At 40.8% G+C, this 22,193-nt stretch overlaps 1 protein-coding gene across 3 annotated transcripts in view; it reads right to left on the reverse strand.

Annotated features, from left to right (window-relative positions):
• SGK1 (serum/glucocorticoid regulated kinase 1) overlaps positions 1-22,193 on the reverse strand; it is a 153,519-nt gene that overhangs the window by 61,846 nt on the left and 69,480 nt on the right. The window contains exon 1 of one of the 3 annotated variants that reach the window (XM_065543421.2): positions 2,878-2,976. The exons of the other annotated variants lie outside the window; for them this stretch is intronic. The gene's annotated coding sequence lies outside the window, so the exon portion shown is untranslated. Of the gene's footprint in view, positions 1-2,877; positions 2,977-22,193 lie in introns of those variants that run through there. 3 annotated transcript variants of the gene reach the window in all.

Here is a 22,193-nt window from a genome sequence, read left to right on the forward strand (position 1 = left end):
CAGGCTAGTCTTGAACTCCTGACCTCAGGTGATCTGCCCGCCTTGGCCTCCCAAAGTGTTGGGATTACGAAATATAATTGTGAGCCGATACAGTGGCTCGGCCTAGATCTAGAATATCAAGCATTTCAATTCACACTAAAGCTCAGAATAATACTTACTACTAATATTTTTAATGGAGTATTTAAGGTGTGGGCCACCATGCCTGGCTGTGGCATGTATGTCTTTTCTAAACTATCTGGAGCTATCTGAAGGACTAATGCAAGGTGCCTGTCACTCACTCAGGACAGAAAAGTGAAGGGCATTACTGGAAAAGCTTTTAAGGCAGATATACAAGCTGAAGCTGACTGGGACAAAAGATTACACCTAAAGCCAAGAAAGAAAAGCATGTTGTCCTAAAGTGCCTTATGTTTACTTATGCAATTTATGCTCACAACATCCCTGTGAGGAAGGTATAATTGTCATCATCCTCATTTTACAATTGAGGAAACTGAAATAACTTGGGAAAAGTAAATGCAGTTTACAAACTCAGGTTTTTAATCACTTCATCACATTGACTCCAAATATGCACATACTAAAAGCAAAATGAACCAGATAACAACTAATACACATATAGTAAATGGGTAATAAATGTTATTTGAAAATTATATTTTACATTTATTTATTTTAACTCTAGGATTTATTACTGGCTTAATAACCTGTTTGAAATAGAAGACTAAATAGAATTCATTCCTTTTTTTTTTTTTTTTTTTTTTTGAGATGGAGTCTTGTTCTGTCACCCAGGCTGGAGTGCAGTGGCACAAACTCAGCTCACTGCAACCTCCACCTCCCAGACTCAAGCAATTCTCCCTGCCTCAGCCTCCCGAGTAGCTGGGATTACAGGTGTCCACCGCCATGCCCAGCTAATTTTTGTATTTTTGTAGAGACGGGGTTTTGCCATGTTGGCCAGGCTGGTCTCAAACTCCTGACCTCAGGTCATCCACCTGTCTCAGTCTCCCAAAATGCTGGGATTACTGGCAGAAGCCACTGCACCTGGCCAGAATTCATTCTTGATAGCATCAGTATTTGCTTTCTTCTCAGATAGTACATAGTACTGTTTTAATTATTAATTTTTTTGTGGGAAAATAAAGATGATAAAACAGGAAATACCACAAAGCTATGGTTAATATTAGTTACAAGTAAATCTTCATTTCTGGAACATAACATTAAAAAAAGGTAAGGGGGCATAGAGAAGGCAAAAGAATATACTTCTTGGATAAACAAGCATTTCTATTGCTTATTATTTATAACTTAGATATCCCCAGACTGTAAACTCTGTAGAAGAAGGGACTGTGTCCTGAATTATTCAGAAGCCAATTGTTTGTGCCTTAGCATAATAGCATAGGAACATTGGCCATAGTAGTCGATCAGTGGAGACTTGTTAAGTGAGTAAATGATAAACATGTGTTTTACTTGTATATCAAGTTATTACTGGGCTGTGCACAAAGGCAGAAGTGGATCCTATGTAAAGAGATAGAGGTGTTTGCTTATGATACCTTATTTTTAATGTACCCCAAGATCCCCCATGGAGAATTTCAAATGCTGTTTATAAAAGGAAAGACAATTCAGATATTGTAGTTGTTCTTGCTACAAATTACTGGGCCTGCAGAAGAGAGATGCTAGGAAGGAAATTTACAGCAAGGCTTTGTCGCACATATATTGTTCTTGTTAGTCATCTTGACTTGGTCTGCAAATGTCCCTTTTCCCTTCCCGCTAAACTTAACAAGAATCAGCCTGTATCCTGGATTAAGTGGCAAAGGTATTTGAAATAAAAATAAAAAATTTTAAGAAATTAAAAAAGAATAAGCCTGTAGCACCCAAGTGCATAAAGGAAAATGGATCTTAACAGTTTATTACTTAAACAGCTGCAAAAGTCATCTCATTCTTGTTGCATTTACTCTATAATCACACAAACGTGCCAATTCCATTTAGATTGGTCACATGTGCTTAGTGTCTTAAAGGAAATGAATGAATATATTTTCTGAACACTCATAGAAGTGATCCATTTTTATACAAAATCAATTTTTGAGGGGAAAGGTAATAATTCCTGATTATCAAAGAAGTGGCCAAGGAAGAAAAGATCTGCCCCCATGCTTCATTAACCACCACCGACAGTTTCGGGCGAGTTCTTTCAGAAAATGCACATGCATATACATGAATATATCTGCAATGAGTTCCTCTTTGTTTGCGTGTGTGCCCAGGTGCTCACATGTACATCTCTGGACTTTATTTTCTGTAGAGAACAGCCAGAATGAGGCCTCAGGGTCAGGAATGGAAAGATCAGGTAAAAAGAAAAGAGAACATCTTTTTTATTCTTAAAAAGAAAACATCTTGTTTAGAATTTTTGGAATTTCTTTCTAAGTGTAATCTTTCTTTTATTAACACTTTGTTCTCAACTTAAAGCCATAAAAAGCCTATATGCAGAAAATAAAAGAAAACAAATCAGCTCAAGGCATAAGAATTTTATATACAGCTGGGTGATAATTAACAGGACTTGACCTTACAACAGTTAGATGCTGAGAAAGACTGGAGGACAGCAGCTCAGAACACAACAGTTTATGTAACTCTCCTGGAGAAGAGTTAGGCTTTACCCCTTGATGCTATGAAAAATCGGCCTCAAAGATTATTGAGGCAGATCAAAATTTAGAGCCTCACATGGCACCTCACACCTGTAATTCCAGCATTTTGGGAGGCTGAGGCAGTAGGATTACGTGAGCCCAAGAGTTTGAGATCAGTCTGGGCAACACAGTCAGACCCCATTGTGTTAGTCAACTTTCACACTCTGTAAAGAACTGCCTGAGACTGGGTAATTTATAAAGGAAAGAGTTTTAATTGACTCACAGTTCATCATGGCTGGGGAGGCCTCAGGAAATTCACAATCATGTCAGGAGGCGAAGGGGAAGCAAGGTGCCTTCCTCACAAGACAGCCGGAAGAAGTGCAGAGAGAAGGGGGAACAGCCTCTTATAAAACCATCAGATCTGGTGAGAATGCACTCACTATCATGAAAAGAGCAGAGGGAAAACCACCCCCAAGATTCAGCTACCTCCACCTGGTCTCTCCTTGCCATGTGGGGATTATGGGGATTATGGGGATTACAATTCAGGATGAGATTAGGCTTTCTGTTCAGGTGGGAACAAAAAGTCTAATCATATCACCCCTCTCTACAAATAAAATAAATTAGGCTGGGTGCCGTAGCTCATGCCTGTAATCCTAGCACTTTGTGAGGCCAAGGCGGGCGAATCGCTTGAAATCAAGAGTTCCAGACCAGCCTGGCCAACAGGGTAAACCCCGTCTCTACTAAAAATACAAAAATTAGCTGGGCTTGGTGGCGTGTGCCTGTAATCCCAGCTACTCGGGAGGCTAAGGCAGGAGAATCGCTTGAACCTGGGAGTCAGAGGCTATAGTGAGCCAAGATCATACCACTGCACTCCAGCCTGGAGAACAGAGAAAGACTGACTCAAAAAAATGAAATGAAATGAAATGAAATAAATTAGCCAAGAGTGGTGGTACACACCTGTGGTCCCAGCTACTCAAGAGGTTAAGGTAGAAGGATTGCTTGAACTGGGGAGGTTGAGTTGCAGTAAACTGTGTTTGCATTACTGCATGCCAGTCTCTGTGACAAAGCAAAAATCTGTATTAAAAAAAAAAAATCTCCAAAACTCCAAAAGATAACTTGGGACTGTGTAGTGGCTTACTACTACATTCCTCAGTGATCCAAGCTACTCATTGAAAACCTGAAGTGGAAAATGCTTTGTCCACATATATTAAATAGCACATATATTTCTTTCTCCTCCCTGTAAAAAGAGAGGTAGCAATAGTGCTATTTGGTTAGAATATGCATGTGTGAAAGTAAAATGATATTCATAATAATTACACAGAACTAATTTTTAAAATGGCAATATTCAGTGCTGGCAAGGGTTCAGTAAAGCTGGTATTCTCATAGGTTGCTCATTGTATTTTAATTTTTAAAACATTGTCTGAAAGCTATCACAAAATATTTTAAGAGCTTTAAATGCTCAATATTTTTATCCCACTTTAGGTAATTTATCTCAAATAAATAATTCATAAACCTATATGCACAAAGCCATCTTGACCTTATTTATAATTGTAACACACTGGTACTTAATGCAGAAATGGTTGAATAAAGTATGGCATATCCACTATTTACATGGTATCTATAAAATGTTTTTAATAGGGTGGCGGGCCAGGTGTGGTGGCTCACACCTGTAATCCCAGCACTTTGGGAGGCCAAGGCAGGTGGACCACCTGAGGTCAGGAGTTGAAGACCAGCCTGGCCAACATGATGAAACCCTGTCTGTACTAAAAATACAAAAATTAGCCAGCCGTGGTGGTGGGAGCCTGTAATCCTAGCTACCCGGGAGTCTGAGGCAGGAGAATTGCTTGAACCCGGGAGGTGGAGGTTGCAGTGAGCCAAGATTTTGCCACTGCACTCCAGCCTGAGTGACAGAGCGAGACATTGTCTCAAAAAAAAAAAAAAAAAAAAAGGAGAAACATTACCTATATTAAATTAAATAAAAGAAATCACAAGAGAGCCGGGCGCGGTGGCTTATGCCTGTAATCCCAGCACTTTGGGAGGCTGAGGCAGGCGGATCATGAAGTAGACAGTTTGGACCAGCCTGGCCAAGATGGTGAAACCCCATCTCTAGTAAATTACAAAAATTAGCCAGGCATGGTGGCAAGCGCCTATAATCCCAGCTATTTGGGAGGCTGAGGCAGGAGAATCGCTTGAACCTGGGAGGCAGAGGTTGCAGTGAGCCAAGATCTCACCACTGTACTCTACCCTGGGTGATAGAGCAAGACTCTGTCTCGAAAGGAAGGAAGGAAAAGAAAGAAAGAAAGGAAAGAAGGAAGGAAGGAAAGGAAGGAAAGGAATGAAAGGAAGGAAAGGAAGAAAGAGAGAAATCACAATAAAAAATGTATTTCAGGCTGGGTGCGGTGGCTCACACCTGTAATCCCAGCACTTTGGGAGGCTGAGGTGGGCAGATAACTTGAGTCCAGGAGTTTGAGACCAGCCTGGCCAACATGGTGAAAACCCATCTCTGCTAAAAATACAAAAATTAGCTGTGTGTGGTTGCGGGGGCTGCTAATCCCAGCTACTTGGGAGAATGAGGCAGGGAAAATTACTTGAACCCAGGAGGCGGAGGTTGCAGTAAGCCGAGATTGTGCCACTGCACTCTCGCCTGGGCAATAGAGTGAGATTCTACCTCAAAAAACAAACAAACAAACAAACAAACAAACAAACAAAAGTATTTCAGCTGCACGTAGAACAGATAAGTCAATGTAGGAAACAATGTTTATTGTGTTTATGTAGTGGGAGTATGGATGCTCTTGTTTTCTATTTCTTCAATTTTTAATACTATTTTAATATTATATTCATAATTTAAAATTTAGCATCTATAGCTCTAAGTTTACATACTTCATGTTTTCATTTGTTAACCCTCTATCTCTATACTTTAGTAGTATAAAAAGAATAGCTTTGTGAGTGTTTAGGAAATGGAGTAGAGAGATGAGTTGCATGATTAGAAAAGGTCCTATTACTATTTAAAAAGAAAGATATGCATTTGAGGCCACAATCTCGTACTTCTTTCAGTGTAAAACTATCGATGAACTTCAATTCATTTGTATCCCACTTATAGTCTTCAATTCTAATGTGGTGTTCTGGTAGAGTTTCTCTGGACTTTTGCAAAAATAAGGTTCTCTCATACTAGTTCAAAAGATGGTTCATGTTGTGTCATTGGGTAAAGAGGAACAGGTAGTGTCAAAGTTCCCTTCTGAGGATTCTCCTTTAGGTCCCATGAGCGTCAATCATTATTTCTATTGACTAGTTTCCCCACTGACTTTCTCCCAAAGTAAATAAAAATCCGCATGCCAGGGCAGCACTACGTTGAACTTCTCAAAGACCAATACTGAATATGCCAGACACGGTTATCTTCAGCTACCATTTTGAAGACCTGAACCCTCATAGAGGTATTAATGAACTCGAAATTGCATACTTGCATATGTTGTAATCATTTTCACCCTGCTTTCCAAAAAGAAAAAGAAGAAAAAAGCAATAAATATGGGATTTAAATATAATTCATGCAGAAATAGGCCAAAGCATTCCTAAAGACTCTAAATTCGTTCCTAATCACACTGATGCCAAACTAAATTGGCATGGTTATTCTACTAGATTCTGATTTTTTTTTTTTTGGCCAGAAATTTGCTGGAAAAACACAGAACTGGAAAATCCATCCAATATTAAACAGAGGAAAAATATTAGAAAAATTATTAAATAGAGAAACAAAAACCTATTTTAGTTATAGTTATAAATTTCTATAAATTCATCTTTGAATTTAGAGAAATATATCAGTGTCATAGTAAAATAACCTTTATTCTTTATAGACACCCTTTTCTGAAACCAAGCAGTTGCAGTTGCACTAAAAACAAGTCCAAATTTAAGCAAAAAAAAAATATATATATATTGTTTTAATAATAGAACATTTTTAAAAAACAATGTATTTCTGGCCAAGAGTGGTGGCTCACGCCTGTGATCCCATCACTCTGGGAGGCCAAGGCAGGCAGATCACCTGAGGTTCAAGATTAGCCTGCCCAACATGATGAAACCCCATCTCTACTAAAAACACAAAAAAATGAGCCAGGTGTGGTGGTGTGTGCCTGTAATCCCAACTACTCAGGAGGCTGAGGCAGGAGAATCGTTTGAACCCGGGAGACAGAGGCTGCAGTGAGCCGAGATCGTGCCACTGCACTCCAGCCTGGGCAACAGAGCAAGTCTCTATCTCAAAAAAGGTAAAATAAAATAAAATACAAATAAAAACCCAATACATTCTAGCTTGTAACTAGAAGAGACAAAAGACCAACTTAAAAATATTAAGTGTAATGACAGTATGATGTGAAGGAGCTGTTAGGTGATCTCAAATTAATGGTACTCAGAAATGTGAACTTCTGGAATTCACGTTTAAAGACTAATTGGAGGGCCGGGTGTGGTGGCTCATGCCTGTAATCCCAGTATTTGGGAGGCCAGGGCGGGTGGATCACCTGAGGTCAAGAGTTTGAGACTAGTCTGACCAACATGGTGAAACCCCATCTACACTAAAAATACAAAACTAGCCTGGCGTGGTGATGCATGCCTGTAATCTCAGCTACTCAGGAGACTGAGGCAGAAGAATCGCTTGAACTCGGGAGGTGGAGGTTGCAGTCAGTCCAGATCATGCCATTGCACTCCATTCTGGGCAACAAGAGTGAAACTCCATCTAATAAATAAATAATAAAGACTAATTGGAAAACTTGGAAATTATTTAGAAGACAACTCCAAGGATGGTAAAATGAGTCAAGTACTGGAAAAAAAGACCAATGAGGAGAGGTAAAGAAGACATAATTAATTTTCTTAAAGAGAAGGCCAAATGACAATTGAATACATTCTATGAATTAATAGAGAGCTTTATATACAGAGAGGGTTGGTGATCATTGCTGAGTGTAAAACAAGGGAAACAGGTTTGGTATGTAGCATAAAGGCTTTGCTTGACACACTAAAGCTAACTAAATGTCAAAATAACATGCAGGTGGAGGTTTGGGCAGTCTTTTCTAAAGCCACGGATAATAAGATAGCAGCTTCTTTGTATGGCTCTGACTGAAGGTGAGAGATGTGCTATGTAAACTTTGACGTCGCTTCCAGGGCTGAGATTCAGGTCCTTGGGGAATATCTTCCTGAACTCAGGGAGTTAATGCCAACTCTGAAATCAAATTATTGGAACATAGTAAAGAAAGTGGGGGGAGGAAGCAACTAGAATCAAGATGAAAATGTAACTTCAAACCCTGTTTAGAAAAAAAAATGAGATTACTTTAAAATAATAAAATTTATTATTAAAAATTTAGAGAAGTTTTGACAAGTAGGGAGTGGAAAAATAGATATCTTATATTATTTATTTACTTATTTTTGAGACAGAATTTCCTTCTTGTTGCCCAGGCTGCAGTGCAATGGCAGGATCTCGGCTCACTGCAACCTCCGCCTCCTGGGTTCAAGTGATTCTCCTGCCTCAACCTCCCGAGTAGCTGGGACTACAGGCATGCACCACTACACCTGGCTAATTTTTTTTTTTGTATTTTTAGTAGAGAAGGAGTTTCACCATTTTGGCCAGGCTGGTCTCAAACTCCTGACCTCAGGTGATCTGCTCTCCTCGGTCTCCCAAAGTGCTGGGATTATAGGTGTGAGCCACCGCACCGGGCCATAGATATTTTAGATAAAGAACAAGATCAAGCATTAAACTGTGAACAAGGTGTTTCTAATTAACTAATTTTATTTTTCAAACACAGCCTTACAAAACATGACTCCAATACACGGAGAGTTTAAGTCAGCCCTGATTTTGAGGCCACATGCTCCACTGTTAGCACATGCGGGTGAGGTCCCTTGGTTGGTAGTGTTTGATGATTCTATTAGTTCTTGACTTTTCTGTATACATTTTAATGTACAGTAAAGGGATTGTAGTATTGGCAGGTTTGTCCCAAAATAGACTGTGAGTCAGTTATGAAGGAGGGGGATTCCAGGAACTAGAATTTAAGAGTGAAGAAGTTGAACGCAAATTTACATATGACTCAGTACTAACACATTTTACATAATATTGGGTACTTTCTCTTCCTGTAATTGCTTCTATGCTTCATTTGTTGTTTTCATCAATAGTCCTAAATAAGTGGGTTTTAAAAAAACATTAAGGGAGACTGGTAGATCACGCCTGTAATTCTAGCACTTTTGGGAAGCTGAGGTGGGCAAATTGCTTGAGCCCAGGAGTTCAAGACCAGCCTGGGCAAGATGGCGAAACAATGTCTCTATAAAATATATGAAAATTAGCTGGGCGTGGTGACACGTGCCTGTAGCCCCAGCTACTCAGGAGGCTGAGATGGGAGGATCACCTGAGTCTGTGAGGTTGAGGCTGCCAAAGAACCACAATCGCTCCACTGAACTCCAGCCTGGATGACAGACCGAGACCCTGTCTCAAAAATAAATAAATAAATAACGAATTTTAAACACACACACACCCATTAAGGGATGACTACTTTGGCGTGTCTTGCCAGCAATTCAAATATCTAAAATAGCCTTATTCTAAGCGTTGAATGTTAAGTCTTCTTTAGACAGACTAATTGCAGAATGAAATGGTTTGCTACCTGTTGAGCTCCAATTCTCCCCTTCTCAAAAAATCAGGAGGCTATGAACTCGCAAGTGCTAATAGGATTCAGGTAGAAGCCATTACTGCTATTTTAAATTTTCCTACAGCTCCCACCAACATTACATCCAAACATTGAAACATCCACAACAATCATCCCCAAGGCTACTGCTGTGTGATTCATAAATGAACATTGTTGGGTGAATACATTTCACTTTTGAAATTAAATTTATTTTATTTTATTTTTTTGGTGGGGGGATGGGGGTCTCACTCTATCAACCAGTTTGTAATGCAGGGGCACAATCTCAGCTCACTGCAACCTCCGCCTCTGGGGTTCAAGAGATCCTCCTACCTCAGCCTCCCTAACAGCTAGGACTACTGGTGCAGGCCACCATGCCTGGCTAATGTTTTTGTATTTTTGGTAGAGACAGGATTTCATCATGTTGCCCAGGCTGGTCTCAAACTCCTGAGCCCGGGTGATCTACCCACTCTGGCCTCCCAAAGTGCTAAGATTACAGTCATGAGCCACTGTGCCTGGCCTGAAATTAATTTTCACTGGTTTATTTTCATAAAATAAGGCTGCGTGCAGTGCCTCATGCCTGTAATCCCAGGACTTTGGGAGGCCAAGGCAGGCAGATCACTTGAGGTCAGGGGTTCGAGACCAGCCTGGCCAACATGGTGAAACCCCATCTCTATGAAAAATACAAAAAATTAGCCAGGCGTGGTGACAGGCGCCTGTGATCCCAGCTACTCAGGAGGCTGAGGCAGGAGAATCACTTGAACCCGGGAAGGCAGAGGTTGCAGTGAGCTGAGATCATGCCACTGCACTCCAGGCTGAGTGACAGTGAGATTCCGTCTCAAAAATAAATAAACAAATAAATAATATTTTCATAAAATAAACTCAATTTCAGTTACATACAGTTTTTTAGGAAAGTGTTTTTCTTTTGTAGCTATGGTTTTTTCCGTCCTATTGCATAGTCTGACTTCACCGAAATAGCTTTCCACCAAAATACTCTCTTCTCTCAAGCAATAGTATACTGAAGAGAACGAGTAAGTTATTTATTTGCAAGTCCATAGGATTTAAATTAGAATAAACCTGTCCTTGAGAATAATATACTTGAAATAATTCATATGAGTCACAAAATTTTGTACCAGAAAAAGTGTGTAAAAAAATCTTATTCCCCAATATTATGATTCCCTCAGTTTGTATGACTTAATAATTCTTTTTTTAGAGTATAATTGTTCCAGAGTTCAGAAATTTTTAAAAGAGATTATCTGTATCTCTGGAAAAGGATTGACTTCCAGCTGCAACTTCCAGCTGGAAAGATAATCTTTTCTTCGATTTTCCCACCTTTTGCATCAGAAAAGTAAACAATCGATTTCCTGCCTAAATACACCTGGATTGTTTCTCAAGAGAGCAAGAAATGGGTTGAATTATGCATTAGAAAAGTGACCACAAGGTCATGGAGAATCATTGACTTTAGATGTAGGAAGGATCTTGGAAATCTAGTTTAACTCCCTCATAAACGACAAGGATTAGATATAAAAACTGCGTTTGAGAGGCCTATTAGTATCAGGAATGAGGTAAGCCCCTTTTCAGCATTAATTACAGTAACTGCTGTATAAAGAAAGGGGATTCTGGCAACTGCTCTCCACATGGCAGAAATCCAGGACAGACTTGAAATCAAAGAAGTAGAGGCCAAAGTCTAATGAACTGACATAAAACTCTTTTTTTAATTGGAACTAAAGAATATTAATTCTCTCACATGATTCCCAAAGTCAGTCTGGTTTTTTTTTTTTTTTTTTTTTAAATTCTCTCAAAACTTTCATGCATCAAAAGATGGTCCTGACATACAAGCATGGAAATAATTAGAGCTTTCAATTAGTACAACTGGGAAATAAGGCATACCAGCTTTAATAAGGGTCTCCAATGTGGAACACATTAAAGTAGAAACATTTTTTTTCCTAATATCAAAGTTCATTCTACTAACAGAAAATGAGTTACTCTGCAAAATGGAGAGTATAATCGGATTCAGAACAAGTTCAATGTGTTAAGAAAGGAGACGGAGACGCCATGAACTGTGGAACCTGGGAATTAGATCGTTTCAGACGTCCACCAATCTATTTCTTAGAACACACTATCCGTATGGTAGGGTTTAACTATTAAACTGTAAATATTCTAAAATACTTCATAATGCCTATTTTGTGGATCAGAATTGAAGATGAAAATGGTCAAATATATTAGAAGCATGCTAAACAGCATTTCAGGACAGTCTAACAGCTGAACGCATACTTGGCAAGAAGAGAGCTGCTGTCACGTTACCTCAGACCAACAGTAGCAAGCACATCTGGAATCCTAATGATCCCAGGAGCTTTTGGGCATTTGAAGGACAGCCATCTGGTGCAAAGGAAGTCTGGACAAAGTGTCCCACCCAACAGAAAGCACCTCATTGTGCTGCTATGAAAAGCAGCTGGCCCCACTTCCCTCTGATAATACACCAGCTTCTCAACCGGCGAGTGATCAAGAGAAATCCACTATGTGCACAAAACGCTCATTAGCTGACCTGGATCTAAAACCATGACAGCCTGGCAGGTAAGACGCAGTCAGAGATATATTTGTGAAATAAATCCCTTTTTGAAAGGGTGTCAGCAAATTCTGCTACCTCTGTCTAACCTTTCAGCAATTGATGTTGATAATATCAGCCTATGGGCTCTTTCAGGCTGCAATTCTTTATCTGTAAAATTAAGAGATGGGGCTACACACATTTTATGGCCCTTTTTAGTTCTAACATCCCATCAGCTTGTGATTTTACAGAAAATACTGTAGCACCGAACAAATGGACTACCAAAGGACAAGGGATGACAGCAGACATTTGAAGGTGGCCCCTGCGTGTTGCTTGATGGCATTAGATCATTGAGGGGAGAAGGCTGCACTCAAAGATGACCTTTCAAATGATTGTAAATGTGTTTTATCATCTTGTGAGCAAATTAAGCCAGTGTCATCTTTGCTCTAAGCTATCTGCAAATTATGCACAGCTTGTTGGGATGCCCCACATTAAACACACTGCAGGGATCTCAAGTAGATGAAGGGTGGACATGCAGCTTCAGCAGACCATGATGGTGAGGCAGTGGATAAGAGAAATAATTGAAGGTCATGAGAGGGAGGAGAGCATGATCGGGATGGGAAGCGAGGACATCAGGGGACAGAAAGCCCTAGTTAAGAGGGAACTGCAGGTTGGGCGCGGTGGCTCACGCCTATAATCCCAGCACGTTGGGAGGCCATGGTGTGCGGATCACTTGAAGCCAGGAGTTCAAGACCAGCCTGGCCAACATGGTGAAACCCTGTCTTTACTAAAAATACAAAAATTAGACAGGCATGGTGGCCAGCACCTGTAGTCCCAGCTACTGGGGAGACTGGGGCAGGAGAACCTCCCAGCTTGAACCTGGGAGGCAGAGATTGCAGTGAGCTGAGATCGCACCACTGCACTCCAGCCTGGGTGACAGAGTGAGACTCCGTCTCAAAAAAAAAAAAAAAAAAAGAAAAAGAGGGAACTGGAGAGTTTAAACACCTACAGGAGGAGGAATTTAGGATAATCATAAGCTCCAATAAATAACCATGTCAGTAGATTTATGGAAGAATGAAGCTAGAGATGTATAGTGAAAGAGTCTAATAACTATAATATAGGGAAAGGCATTTTGGCCAGTTAAATACGGTTTGAATCCTCGCTCTGCCTCTGAATATCCTGTATATTCCTGGACTTGGTAAGTAATGTATTTTCCTCATCAGCAAATTGAAAGTAATGCTATCTCTTACATATCGTAGTTGTGGAAATTACATGAGATAATGCATGTCAAGTGCTGAAGATACTTATTGGTGCACAGTAGACATTCAAAAATGATGTATTAGTTGCCATTATTCCTAGTACTGTTATTCTTGTTAGCTGAATCATGAGAATGAATACTGAAATTCCCCAGAATGGTTGTTTGTGAACAAGTAGAGAGAAAAACAATTACATCAGGAGATTAAAGGAAGATTAGAGAGGTTAGTAGATGATGACAATGAGGGCAGAGGAAGGGTGGGTGTGGTTGAACAAAGTTGGCGAAGTTCTTGAAAGTCAAGTTAGTGCCCGCTGAACTCTCGACTCTGAGCCAGACAAGACTGGAGAAGAAGCCATTTCTGCTTGAGGGCATCAGAAAAAATGTTTCATCTTTAGTAGAAAATCAAATCTCAATTAAGGTGGCACTTTCCTGAAGATGTTTCTTTTCTTTTCTTTTTTTGAGACAGGGTCCAGTTCTGTCACCCAGGGTGGAGTGCAGTGGCATGATCTTGGCTCACTGCAGTCTCAGCCTCCCTGGTTCAAGCGATTCGACCACCTAAGCCTCCTGAGTAGCTGGGACTACAGGCATCCACTACCGCATCCGGCTATTTTTTATATTTTCTGTAGAGATAGGGTTTCACCATGTTGCCCAGGCTTCTCTTGAACTCCTGGGCTCAAGTAATCTGCTGCCCTGGACTCCCAAAGTGCTGGGATTGCAGGTGTGAGTCAGTGGACCCAGCCTCTGAAGACAGTTTTTTTCTTTTTAGAGATGGAGTCTTGCTTTGTTTTCCAGGCTGGTCTCAAACTCTTGGCTTCAGGCGATCCTCCCACCTCGGCCTCCCAAAGTGCTGGGATTACAGGCATGAACCACCCTATCCCAGCCCAAAGATGCTTTTGGTCTGAACTATCTGGGGAATGCTGAGCCTCTCCCTCCTGGGGAATTTGTAGAGTGCACACCCAAATGCAGCTCTATGAAGTCTATCTTCCTAGATTGAAAGCACATGTAGCCAACAAAGTCGTTTTATTATGTGAAGTCACAATCCTGTCACAAGATGGGAGGGCAAAAGGAGGATTTTGAGGAAAGCTTAATGACTGAATGGTGTTTACTGTTAACAGTCCCAGAGGAAAGGGAGAGAAGGGGATTGATGGTGTGGCTAAGTGAGAAACAGGATAGGCCAGAGACAAGTGGATTAAAACTCATGAAGGGATTGAGCAAGTGGAAGCAATGGCCAGTGTGCTGGTGCTCATGAACCGCAGATGGAAGAAAGGGAGCAAGTAGGAATTTTGAAATTAGGAATAAGGGTGGGCGCAGTGGTGCACACCTGTAATCCTAGAACTGTGGGAGGCCATGGCATGTGGATCATTTGAGGTCAGGGGTTCGAGACTAGCCTGGCCAACATGGTGAAAACCTGTCTCTACTAAAAACACAAAAATTAGCCAGGTGTGGTGGCAGGCCCCTATAATCCCAGCTACTCGGGGGACTGAGGCAGGAAAATAGCTTGAACCTGGGAGGCGGAGGTTGCAGTGAGCTGAGATTGCGCCATTGCACTCCAGCTTGGGCAACTTTTGAGACGGAGCGAGACTCTGTCTCAAAAAAAAAAAAAAAAAAAAATGGAATAAGAATGAGGGAAATGGGCAACTTGGGCCAGTAGCAGAGCTGTTTTGAACATGTGAAATTTACCCACTGTTGCTTTATAGTCCTTCAGACATTTAGAATTTTAAATTTTAAAAATTAAAATTAAAATTTTTTTTAGAGATGGGGTCTTGCTATGTTGCCCACGCTAGTCTGGGCTTAACTCTTGGCCTCAAACAATCCTCCCTCCTTGGTTTCCCTAAGTGTTGGGATTACAGGCATGAGCCACTGTGCCCATCCTAGAAGTTTTAAAATTTTCAAAACAGTAACCTGTCCTTGAGTGTGAACTAGATTGTACTGACAATCTGAATAGATATTTTAACTAATGGTTAACAAACAAAACACCCAAAACACATCTTAGAATGATTCTCATTATCTTCCAAATAAAAATACTTTAAACTGTTGTCAATACTTTTACCTATTTAGCATATGCCTTTGGTTATAGAAAATATAGAATCAATGATAATGAATTAATTAGAAAATAAAAACTATATTCCATCTTTAATATACTAATGGTTCAGTTTTATTTCTAAATTGTCTGAGATGGAAGCATATTAAACATAAATGGTGAAAGTATAACAGGGACAATTCATTATGTCCTTTGGAAACATTTTTCATTGTAAATTCCAGTTGTATTTATTTATTTATTTTTAGATGGAGTTTCCTTCTTGTTGCCCGGGCTGGAGTGCAATGGTGCGATCTCGATTCACCACAATCTCCGCCTCCCAGGTTCAAGAGATTCTCCTGCCTCAACCTCGCAAGTAGCTGGGATTACAGGCATGTGCCAACATGCTCAGCTAAGTTTGTATTTTCAGTAGAGACGGGGTTTCTCCATGCTGGTCAGGCTGGTCTCAAACTCCTGACCTCAGTTGATCTGCCCGCCTTGGCCTCCCAAAGTACTGGGATTACAGGCGTGAGCCACTGAGCCTGGCCATAACTTGTAGTTTTAAAGTATCATCCTTGATGAAATTATAATTGTTACCAATTTTCCAACCCGCATATTCATTAACTCTGCACTAATGAATTGTAGACCTGACTTATTCCCAGAAAGCTCTAGATGTTGCTCATCAATCTATGGATAATTGTTGTTTACAGTTTTTAAGCTCCATTGCATTTTTATCTGGGTAGATGGAGAATTAAGTCTTGATGAGATTAAAGTTGAAAAATAATAAAATCAAAGTTCAGAAAATTCTAAACAATAGTTTTATTTATTTATTTTAATAATATTTATTTATTTATTTATTTTTAAAATTATACTTCAAGTTCTGGGATACACGTGCAGAACATGCAGGTTTGTTACACAGGCATACACGTGCCATGGTGGTTTGCTGCTCCCATCAACCCATCATCTACATTAGGTATTTCTCCTAATGCTATCCCTCCCACCCTACCCCCTGACAGGCCCTGGTGTGTGATGTTCCCCTCCCTGTGCCCATATGTTCTCATTGTTCAACTACAGTTTACATGCAGTGTTTGGTTTTCTGTTCCTGTGTTAGTTTGCTGAGGATGATCATTTCCAGCTTCATCCATGTCCCTGCAAAGGACGTGAACGCATTCTTTTTATGGCTGCATAGTATTCCATGGTGTATATGTGCCACATTTTCTTTATCCAATCTAACATTGATGGGCATTTAGGTTGGTTCCAAGTCTTTGCTATTGTGAGTAGTGCTGCAATAAACATATGTGTGCATGTGTCTTTATAGTAGAATGATTTATCATCCTTTGGGTATAAAGGATTGAGAAAAGCATAGTATCTGGGCTGGATAGCACCGTCCCTCACGGCACAGTCCCTCATGGCTTCCCTTGGCTATGGGAGAGAGTTCTCCAACCCCCTTGCGCTTCCTGGGTGAGGAGACGCCCCCCACCTGCTTCTGCTCACTCTCTGTGGGCTGCATCCACTGTCTAACCAGTCCCAGTGAGATGAACCGGGTGCCTCAGTTGGAAATGCAGAAATCACTCACCTTCTGCATTGGTCTCGCTGGGAGCTGCAGACCGGAGCTATTCCTATTGGGCCATCTTGCCTGGGAATCTTATTTATTCTTTTGAGACGTAGTTTCACTCTTGTCGCCCAGGCTGGAGTGCAATGGTGCAATCTTGGCTCAGGGCAACCTCTGCCTCCCAGGTTCAAGTGATTCTCCTGCTTCAGCCTTCTGAGTGGCTGGGATTACAGGCACCCATCTCATGCCCAGCTACTTTTTGTATTTTTAGTAGAAACGGGGTTTTGCCATGCTGGCCAGGCTGGTCTTGAACTCCTGACTTCAGGTGATCCTCCCGCCTCGGCCTCACGAAGTGCTGGGATTACAGGCGTGAGCTATCACGCCCTGCTTTAAACGATAGTTTTAAAAACCTCTAGGACCTGTAGTTTGTTTTTTGTTTAGAGATGAGGTCTTGCTATGTCACCCATGCTGGTCTCAAACTCTTGTACTCAAGGGATCCTCTTGCCTCAGAATATCTGGGACTAAAGGTGTGAGGCACCATGTCAAGCCCTGTAGTTTATTTACATTGTAGGTTGTAATAGTTTAGCTTTCCAGGCAGTGACTGTGTCTTAGAATTAAAGATAAAGACACACTTGCTTGAGATGCCTTAGAGAGGGCTGCAGTTCAATGGGAGAAAATTCCAGAATTATTTTTCTGTGAGAATATTTCAGGTTACAGTCTGGATTAGACAAATACTATCTTTAAGGTTTTGTCAACAATAGATATTCAGGTGAAATAAAACCTTCAGAATTAGGGGTAAGAATCTAAAAATTTTGTCCTGGAGAAGGGCAAACTTAAAGATTTTGCCTTCACTTTTCCTGCAGTAGCTAAAGAAATATGAAAATGGGCTGGGCATGGTGGCTCATGCCTGTAATCCCAGTGCTTTGGGAGGCCAAAGTGGGTGGATATTGAGCCCAGGAGTTTGGGACCAGCCTGGATAACACACTGTAGACCTTGTCTCTACAAAAAATATTTAAAAATGGCCAGGACTAGTGGCTCATGCCTATAATCCCAGAACTTTGGGAGGTCGAGGCAAGTGGATAGCTTGAGCCCAGGAGTTCCAGACCAGCCCAGGCAACATAGTGAGACCTCATCTGTACCAAAAAAAAAAAAAAAAAAAAAAAGAAAGTAAAAGAAATACAAAAAGAAGTCATAACAACTAAACAGCTAAACATAGAAATAAGTACCTTGACTTGTTCTCACTTGTTCTACAAGTGACCCTGGCACAAGCTTATCTAATGATGTACTTGCCTTGCAATCTCTGCTTCTTTTTTTACTTCTTTTTGCTGAACAGGAATATTTAATGAATAGGCTTGGATTAATAAGTTTGGTGATGGTGTCCAATGTACACAAATGACCACATAAAGGATAGTAGTAGATTGGACACCTTATATATAGTTTAGAATCATCATGATTTTCATGGTGGAGGCTTGTTTCATTTTTTAAATTAATTAATTTTTTTTTTTGAGATGCAGTTTCACTCTTGTTGCCCAGGCTGGAGTACAATGGCGCTATCTCAGCTCACTTCAACCTCTGCCTCCCAAGTTCAAGCGATTATTCTCCTGCCTCAGCCTCCCAAGTAGCTGGGATTACAGGCATCTGCCACCACGCCCAGCTAATTTTTGTATTTTCTTTTAGTAGAGACAGGGTTTCACCATGTTGTTCAGGCTGGTCTCGAACTCCTGACCTCAGGTGATCTGCCCGCCTTGGCTTCCTGAAGTGCTGGGATTACAGGTGTGAGCGACCACATCTGGCCCTTGTTTGATTTCTTTTAGGCTTGGGAAAAAAGGGTGAAGATGGGGGAGGACAGAAGCAGAGATAAACAAAGTAAATGTTCATACATTCACTTACTTGAACCTCTCAGCAACCCTGTTAAGTTTGTATGTATGTATGTATGTATGTATGTATGTATTTATTTATTTTTTGAGACAGAGTGGCTGGAGTGCATCTTGGCTCACTGCAAACTCCACATACTGGGTTCAAGCGATTCTCTTGCCTCAGCCTCCTGATTAGCTGGGATTACAGGCGTCTGCCACCACACCTGGCTCATTTTTGTATTTTCAGTAGAGACGGGGTTTCGCCATGTTGGCTAGGCTGATCTTGAACTCCTGACTTCAGGTGACCCGCTCACCTCCACCTCCCAAAGTGCTGGGATAACAAGCGTGAGCCACGGCGCCCGGCCAAGTTTGTATTATGATTCATTTTATAAATGGGAAACTTAAAGACACAGCTGGCAAATGTCAAAGCTGGACTTTGAACTAAGATCTAACACCAAAACCATGCTTGATGCATAGTAGGACCAGTGATTTATATATTTTTTAATATTAGGTAATAGCAAGTAACATGCCCAGAGACATGATGGGCTGACAAAGTATTGAGGGTCTTGTTCTTACTGTTCCGTCCATGCCCCAGTGCTCAACTTCCCCCTAACACATTCCTTGTCCCCCCCCCCATTCCACCCCCAATAAAGTCACCCAAGACAGGGTAAATTGTTAACTCTCTTCAGAATACTTTGGTAAAGCTGAGGAAGGGGAAGGAAACAAAGTCTTCCAGAGCAGAGGGGGAAAATCCCTCTTTTGATGAAACATCCTGTGTAGAAACTGTGAAGCCTGGATTTCCCCAGGATGAGGTTAGAGCAGCAGGCTGCTGCTTGTCACATTGCCTCAGTTAAAAGTCACACCTGCTGGGGCCGCCCGTAAAATTTACCTATATATGGCCCCCCATAAAGCCACAAACACAGAACTCGAAATGGCATTCACCACTTCTGAGATGCTGAACAGGAAGGAATAGCACTGTTTTTACAAATTAAGTGCACAGTATATGTCACAAGGAGGAAGTGAACCCTATGAGCTTGAACTTGCACATCCTCTCAACACTGAAAGATTAATTTTGGTGGCTGAGGTTAATAATATGGTTATTCGTGTTTGGATATGAATGTAACTTGACTGATTGGGAAAGCAGGTGCTAGACTGATGCACCATGCCTGAGACCCATGAGTCATTGTCACTGATTTATACACTGGCCTTGCCATGAAAATGGAAGCCGGAGCCAACTCTATGTCATACAATATATGCCATTCACTAAAATTATAGATAATTTCAGCCTGTGCATTTGCAAAACAGTCTATGCCATTTTTGCTTTAAACATCTTTTGTACTTGGTCTCTCTGACTTGTCTAAATAGATATTATCATTCATAATAACCATTACCAATCCATTATGCAATATCATGAAAATATATACAGCTTTTAGACTTAATCCATGAAATAAAGCCTATGACTTCTGCTTGCATCTTTGATAAACGGCCAAGTTCCCACATTGAAATTGTTATGATTTCAATTACGAAGAAAATGGGAACTTTTGCATTCTTCAGTGGCTAAAAATCACTCAGAAAAAAACACTTGTTCACATAAGCTATTTTTTTCCCTCGTGTGTACTGTGAGCCTTGGGTCTGATTAGTGTAGTTGATTAGAGCAATGTGCCAAAAGGCAAAGGGCCCTTGTTAAAGCCCAAGGAAGGTCAGTTAGATTAACTTCCCAAGTCTACTGAAAATCTGTTCTATTAGTAGTCTTCAGCCAAATTAGGCAAGGGGGTACAAACAGATCAGTACAAATCCAGTCTTTAATGCTAGCAAAATGTAGCTCGAACCACAGTTAACATTGATACAAGGTCAATAATGTCATCTTCCCAAACAAAGACAGGTGTACACATTCAGAAGCATCTTAGAAACATCTGCTCTCCTCCACCTTTTTTTTTTTTTTTTTTTAAGATGGAGAGTCCCTCTGTCACCCAGGCTGGAGTACAGTGGTGAAATCCCAGCTCACTGCAACCTGGGTCTCCCGGGTTCAAGCGGTTCTCCTGCCTCAGCCTCCCCAGTAGCTGGGATTACAGTCATATGCCACGACGCCCAACTAGTTTTTATATTTTTAGTAGTGATGGGGTTTCACCATGTTGGCCAGGTTGGTCTCAAACTCCTGACCTCAGGTGATCCACCTGCCTCGGCCTTATTTACAGATTTTGTTTCCTCATATATAACCAATCTCAATAGAGAGAACTCCCTATCTCTGATCCAGGTAGGCTCTGCCTCATCAAGAGATTAAGAGTTCTGAAGTTAAATGAACTACAAAATGAACTACAGCTTGTAATCCATTGCCTCAATTCCAAAGTGCTTCCTCTCCGTTTCTTTTTATCCCCCTCTCCCTTCAACTACTATTCTCTGAAGCTTTTCAGTTCTCTCAAATCTTAATTTTATTTTTTTCCTCAACAAGAACAAACTTGGTAAATAACCAAGACTGTTCATAGTTTCAGGCTCCTCTTTTTAATCATTTTTCCCACATCGGTAATGAGAACTCCTGAGGTAATATTATGCTTTCCCAAATCTGGAACCTGGTCTTTCTTTGCACAAGAAGAATCAAGCATATTGTATGAAATCTCAAGCTTATTTATCCTTAACAATGTCAGAGCCATAAACCTTAATCCAAAGCCATAAACCTCCCATGGAAAAATCTCTGGAATTCAACTCTCTCTCGTCCATTCTTTATTCCTACTGATACCACTTTTGTGATTGAAACGTGAAATGGATCCTCATCTCCTGAAGATGATATATAGAAATTGCTTTAAATGCCTTGTGAAAACCCTTAATAACCCGAACTCTGTTTCCCAGTTGAGCTATATTTTCCTTGTTCCAAATTTACCATTTCATTTCAGGCCTCCAGGCCTTTGGTTATTTGTCCCATCTGTCTGGGCTTCTCTTCCCTACCCTTCCTTATTCACTAACTTACTCATCCTTCACTTTAACTTAGATTTCTCTTCTGCTAAGAAGCCTTCATTGGCCCCCACATTGTCGGCTATGGGAACCCTCTTATGTACAGTCTCTATCTCCCCCTCTTCTAGCACTTGTCACAGTGTGTTGTAACTGCCTGGCTGCTTGGATTTTCCCCCTGTCCTGGAAGCACAGTCTAGGGCACTTACTGCCAAGCCTATGACAGAAACTCTCAATAAACACCAGCTAACAGAATAAACTCAGGCTTTGCTGTGTGCTGGGAGAGGATTCAGCATTCTGGTGTCTGTCACTCTGTTACATAGGTGGTCACTACCTGAAAGGTCTGCTTTCACGCTGGTGTCAGATTTGCTTGTTTTAAAAATAACTCAGGGCTGCTGATACATGCAATTCTAAGCCAAGGAGAGAACCATAATGGTCATCAATTTCTTTCTTTCTTTTTTGTTGCCACCAAGTTAATGCATTTAACGTTTTCTAATCTACAAAGACCTATAACCTCTGCTCCCTGTGTTACTTAACTAGAGAGCTACCTATCTGCTACTCATCAAACCCAGCCGGAGGTGCTAAGTTCTTGCTTTTTTTTTTCTCATATAGAAATCTAGATGAATCCTCTGAAATGGTCATTTTAAAATCAAGTCAAAAGGAAAACAACGGGAAATACTCACCAGAGTAAAAGAGAAAAGTGAATCGAGGACAGACCTGTGTGTTTACAACTCTCAAGGCCAATGAACATTGGAAAAGCAAACTAAAATGATAGATAGCAAGCTGCGGAATT

Source organism: Macaca fascicularis, chromosome 4 (assembly GCF_037993035.2).
Source record: "Macaca fascicularis isolate 582-1 chromosome 4, T2T-MFA8v1.1".
NCBI lineage: Eukaryota > Metazoa > Chordata > Mammalia > Primates > Cercopithecidae > Macaca > Macaca fascicularis.